Here is a 6,927-nt window from a genome sequence, read left to right as displayed (position 1 = left end):
AATATGACTTGATCGACACAGCAAGAACAGAATATACGTGCCTTTTGATATTTAAAAATACCGTGACGACGATACCGAAGCGGAGAAGGATGCGAGGTTGATCCGGGACGAACGTGGCACTAATTTCTTGCAATGAAATAAAGAAAAGTTGCGGGAGAATTCGAAGGGAGGGGCGGCTGCTACCATCTTGAAGAACCCTAGTTTTCTTTTTAAAATGGTGATAGGAAATTGTGTGGTATGTGTTGTGTTATACGTGAGTGTGTGTGTGTAGGTGTGTGTGCGTGAGTCAACAAGTTAGGGAGGTAATTAGTGGGTTATTTTAGGGAAATAAATTGCTTAAATATAACTTAACCACTAATTAAAAGTAAATCAAACACTTACTCAATAATTCTTTGGAATTAAAATACACACTAATTTGAATCAAACTCTCTAATCAAAATAACACACACAAAAAAAAACTAATTTTAAAAATTCTAAACTCTTAAAATTACTAAATAAATGGTTTAGGCTTAACAATGCTAAAACTCAATAAATCATTTAAAATGCACATCCTCGACTTAAAATAAAATACCACATTTAAATTGCCAAAAACATCGTCACCGGTCTTTTCCTCGATCCCGCCTCGAATAATCGCCTGAAACATGAAATTCGAAAAGTATTTTAACATGCATCAATTAAACATAAATATTTAAATAATGAAAATTCTTAAATCGTGAATTAAAACCCAAATCAATGAATTAAGCATGCATTAAAACATTTAATAAAATACATAAGGAATTTAATAACTTGCACGCACGTGGCTCATGTGGATCTCAAATTTCGGGACGTCACAGAATAAGCGTGGACTGAAGGTTGGAACATGTGAATGAAATACGTATCAATCAGAGTAGCGTGGAGTTCCCTATCATATCATAGAAAGACATCTTGTTATATTATATCAGAAAATATATAATTCTTGGATGTCTACATTCATACCTTGTCCGCAGGTGAAACCGTTATTTTAAGGTTTTGGCTTCGACCATCCTAACCCGTATTTTTTTTGCTTGCTAAACCGACATGTTCCCATATTTTGGCTTTAAAGACATCTTCTCGTGTTTTAGTGTCTGTCAATCCATCTAATGCATGCTAGTATTATTACTATTGGAGGTTTTTTCAACACTATTTGTCAAAACTTGAAGCATGTGATATTCGATGCTTATCTTGAAGTCTTGAACTTTATCACTATAATATATATATTAAACTTAATCAGGATTTGTCCATTGGTTGATAGGATTGTGTTCCACGACTGTCTAATGGCTCATTTTTCGTCGTTGTTAAATGTCCCACATCGGTTAGATAAATAACCTTTGAGTGGCATATATTGGCTTGGACAATCCTCCCCCCTTGAGCTAGCTTTTGGGGTTGAGTTATGTCCAAGTTCCAATCTTTACATGGTATCAGAGCTTGAGATCTAGGGCACCGATTCTGCATTTCCTGTCGGTGCTTTCTTTCCTTTCGGAATTAGAACTTACTTCAGCTCACTTCAGCTCAGATTCGCTGTATTTTGGCAATTTCATCCATGGCAAATTTCAACAACATCAGTGATCCTCTTTCGATTCAGTCGTCTGATACTCCAGGAATGAATATCATTAATGAGCAGTTGACTGGAATTGAGAATTATAGAGTATGGAGTCGTGCGATGTTGATTGCATTACGTGCGAAGAATAAGTTGGCTTTCATTGATGGAACCTGTTCACGTCCTGCCGCTGGAAATCTCACGCTTAATCAGTGGGAAAGGTGTAATGCATTGGTATTATCGTGGATAATGAACACGGTTTCTAAAGAAATATTTGGGGGAATTGTCTATTCTACTGATGCATCAGCCGTTTGGAAGGACTTGAAGGAACAATTCGATAAAATCAATGGATCTAGAATATTTGCCATTCACAGAGAGATCGGTGCATTACGTCAAGGTAATTTGTCCATCTCTACATATTATTGCAAAATCAAACAACTTTGGGATGAGTATGCGTCATTTATTACGCTTCCTTCATGCACATGTGAGACTGCTCGTAAATACATTGATCATGATCATCAACAAAAGCTACTTCAGTTCTTGCTTGGATTGAATGATAGCTACATACATGTTAGAAGTCAGATTTTATTGATGGATCCACTTCCGACCATTGCTCAAGCTTTTTCAATGGTATCAGAGCCCGGGTTTCACCGTTATGTGTTGGACTGCCTATAATTAGGCCACCCGTTCTGCCCATAATTGGGTCATTTGTAAACTCCACGCTCCAGATGTTCATTCCTGGGCGTGAGAGGGGTGTGTTAAATGTCCCACATCGGTTAGATAAATAACCTTTGAGTGGCATATATTGGCTTCGACAATCCTCCCCCCTTGAGCTAGCTTTTGGGGTTGAGTTAGGTCCAAGTTCCAATTTTTACAGTCGTTGTCCGAGTCTCCGAGATTTGTTTAATTTGTTACTCTTCTTGTCTGTATAATTTTTTAATGCATCATAAGTTGAATTTCTCCAAATAATATAATTTTGATAATATGTATTGACTGCCAAACATAATGTAAAGTTTTCTTTTGCAGGGAAATTTACAGCTTTTACAAAACATTGCTGGATAGACCTATAATAGAGTGCTTGTGGATACTCTATAACTCTCATATTCCTGAAGAAATTGACGATCCTTCCATTCAGATAATCCGAGTCAACTCGGTGGTTATGAGTAAACTCTCTGGTGTTCAGTCGACTGACTCTGCTGATGTCATTGCCTTGGTGAGAATTCCTACAACATTTCATTTTGCCAGTGACAACCTACATGAAGAAGATTGCCGTAAATGGTTTTCTTTTTCACATCAAATACTGGTTCTTGATGGAATTCAGTTACATTTACGTCTTTCGTATTCATAATTGTTGGTTTATATGTCTCAGCTATTTCCCCATGATTTAAGAGTCAGGTAAATGTTTTCTGAGTACCGTCATCATCTCAAATTTTGAGCAAACTAACTGGCGCGGTTAAGTTAATATTTTTGAATTCAAAAATTTTGAGCAAGAACATTTCATCTAAATTTTTCTTGATTCGAGCCCCTAAATGTTGATTATAGGCATATGTTTTTGAATTGAATCAACTTTTGATGATTTTTTCTCCCTTCATCACCTTTTTGTGCCAATACAAGATAGTGCATCACCTCTTAAAAGGCAAAGTAAGAGGTTGCTGGTTGCTGCTAGGAAACTTGTTTGAAAGGTTCTCATGCATACCAAACATGCAATAAGCGGTGATATCTCATGAAGATCAAAATAGTTGTCTATTTCTATATTTCAGATGGATGTTGATGTCATAGATAGGGGTTATTGTAGTCAAACATCAAGTTGCTTGTTGCATCATGGCAGAAATGTTTAGCCCATTGATTTTGTGTTCATGTGTTTGAAGATGAAATGAACTGACATCCATTGCTATTTTATGCAGCAATATTTTGGAAATCCACAATTTCTATCCTATTCTTGCTTAAGCTTTGTCAAAGTCTCTGAACTCATATCACTGTTTATTTTATGACCCTGGCAACCTTGGTACACTACTTAGTCTGCTACAGCCTTTAGATGGGTGAGGAATTAATTGCCATGTAAATCTGCAATAGTTTTTCATGCTTCGAGTTTGAAATTTTTGTTTTTTTCTTGCCTGACCCACTTTTTGAAGAACTAAACAGAGTAGGTAATGGATAATGTTTGAGGAGCCTATTTTCATTTAATTCTTCACCTTGTTTGGTTACATCCTTTGGCCATCTGAGAACACTTAAGCTAGATTTCATGATCATTTTTCCTTTTCGATTAGAGATTTTATTGGTGTAAAGTTATTTCAATGAAAGTTTTTTAGAACTTCATTCTTGGTGGATCCATGTAGATAGCTTTTAGAACCCAATTTGTTTATCCGGAGAATAGTTGCTCCTCTAGAAAATATTCTTGTTTCCTATCCTTATATTTCTTTCTTAATTAATGGAAGCTTATTATTTCTTTGAATAATTGAATTCAGCTGTTAATTTTTCAGTTAAAATGAGTCTGAAGAAGTTGGAGAAGGCAATTATTTCAACGCCTCTTCTTTCTGGCAATCATCATTTCTGAAATTGATCTTACTATTTTCATAATATAAACCCCTAATTTCTCAAATTCAAATATATGGCTGTCTTTAGCAGTTGAGATTTCTGGGGAAATCCGATAAAATTATAGATGGTGTAGTACCACATGGCACAACTTTCAAGTTGATATTGATAATATATGTTCACTCAATAGGAGTGGAACACATATTTGACCAACAAAGAATAACTGGCAAAGTATCTGAACTGCACATGAAGGATACCCCATGAGTAAGTTGGATGAATACAAGAGGCAGATTTTGGTATTGGCACACTCAAGGATCAACTTTTGATGAAGTTTTGTGTTCCGTAAGTGTTGGACAAATTCCACCGCTTCCACCGCTTCAATCATGATCCCACCGCTCCAATCACGTATCATCCCAATAATTTAGCTTATATTACAAATCATTCCAATTTGCTATCCCTTAATCATTGTAATTATTGTTAGTTTCTATTATTATTTCCTTTTACCTTGTATATTGTACTTGTAACCATTATATTTACTTTGTTCGATAATGAATGAAAGACAAGAGAGTTCACAAAGTTCACATGGTATCAGAGCAGTGAACAATCCCATTTCATTTCATCTTCCATTTTTCTTTCATCATGGCCGGAGATGAAGATATATCAAACATCACTATGCCACCATCCATCAAAACAAATTCCTATGCCATTCATCATTCTGATAGCCCGTCCACAATCCTTTTCACTCCTCTCTTAACAGGAGACAATTATGGATCTTGGAGTCGTGCAATCACGATGGCACTTCGAGCAAAAAACAAACTGATTTTTGTTGATGGCTCTCTTCCGGTTCCTTCCGAAAAAGATGACATTTCTAATTGGGAACGATGCAATGACCTGGTAAGTAGTTGGATTCTCAACTCTGTTTCTCCGGACATTCATCCGAGCATCTTGTACGCTGATACTGCAGCGCAGATCTGGATCGATTTAAAGGAACGCTTCTCTCAATCAAATGCGCCCAAAATCTATCAACTGAAGCAATCTATTGCTTCCCTCAAACAAGAAGGCATGTCTGTCTCCTTGTATTTCACACAACTAAAATCATTATGGGATGAACTCAACTCCATCATTCCCATTCCTCCTTGCATCTGTGGCAATGCAAAAGGCATCATTGACCATCAACATCAAGACCGTGCTATGGAATTTCTGCAGGGACTTCATGACAGTTTCTCGGCTGTTCGAAGTCAAATTCTCCTAATGGAACCATTTCCCTCTATTCAGCGTATATATAATCTGGTACGCCAAGAGGAGAAGCAGCAAGAAATCAAAATTCTGACAATTCCCAACATCGACTCCGCTGCACTTCAAGCATACAAAGCAGCGCCTCGGCCTTTTGGAAAACGTCCGCGCCCTTTCTGCGATCATTGCAATAAACACGGCCACACACTCGCCACATGCTACCAACTCCATGGATTCCCCGACAGACAAAGAAAAAAATCAGTCCCGTCACCAGCCACTACCGTTGCCCCTCCTACTCAATTTACGCCTGACCAATACAACAAAGTCCTTGCACTCCTTGCCGCCAAAGAATCAGATGGACCATCAGCTCACCTAGCAGGTACAATTTTAACTTGTTCTTTCCCTTATTGGATTATTGATTCAGGGGCATCAAACCATATATGCACATCTTTATCCTCGTTCTCTTCCTATACATCTGTCGACAAACCTTTATCGGTTCAGATACCCGATGGTTCTTATGCGCCTGTGATTCACATAGGCACTATTCACTATTCTCCATCGCTCACACTTGAGAATGTTTTCCACATACCATCTTTTAAATTCAATCTGCTATCTATATCACAATTAACAAAATCAAGTAATTGTGATGTGATTTTTTCTTCTTCTCAATGCCTTTTTCAGGACCGAACAACGAAGAAGATGATTGGTCGGGGTAGTGCTCGCAATGGACTCTTCTATCTTGATGCAAATTTATCTTGCAATTGTGCACTTTCATTTCAATTATGTAATAAGTTTGATATATGGCATGCTAGACTCGGCCATCCATCAACATCTCGTTTTAATTTCATTGTTAAGAATTTTCCCAACGTTAATGCAAATAAAAGTTTCATTTGTGACGTTTGTCCACAGCTAAACAATCACGTCTCCCCTTTTCTCGGAGTACCTCGAGTTCTTCTCATTGTTTTGAATTAATTCATGTTGATATTTGGGGTGCTTTTCTATACCGTCGTATAATGGTTCGCGTTATTTCTTGACGATTGTAGATGATTATTCAAGATGTACTTGGATATATTTAATGAAAAACAAATGTGAAACTTTTAATATGCTGAATCATTTCTTCAACCAAATCGATCGGCAATTTAACAAAAAAATATCAAAAATCAATTCTGGTACGGGAGGAATTTTTCTCCCTCAATTGCAAGTCATTCGTTCTGACAACGGCACTGAATTCCTTTCTAAGAAAATGCAAACTTGGTTTCACGCTAATGGCATTACTCACCAGCGAAGTTGCGTTGCGACTCCCCAACAAAATGGGATTGTTGAACGAAAACATCGCCATCTCCTTGATGTCGCACGAGCTCTACGATTTCAGGCCAATCTTCCACTTTCCTTTTGGGGAGATTGTATTCTTACTGCGGCATTCCTCATTAATAAACTTCCAACACCAATGCTACAGTACAAGTCACCTCATCAAATTTTACTTAGAACCGCTCCATCGTACTCATCATTACGGGTTTTCGGCTGCTTATGTTTTGCAAAGAATATGCACATTCAACATAAGTTCGATGCACGAGCCAAACCCGGTATCTTTGTCGGTTACCCTTTTG

Source organism: Primulina eburnea, chromosome 8 (assembly GCF_022965805.1).
Source record: "Primulina eburnea isolate SZY01 chromosome 8, ASM2296580v1, whole genome shotgun sequence".
In the NCBI taxonomy this organism is placed as follows: Eukaryota; Viridiplantae; Streptophyta; class Magnoliopsida; order Lamiales; family Gesneriaceae; genus Primulina; species Primulina eburnea.
Note: the sequence above shows the minus strand (reverse complement) of the source record.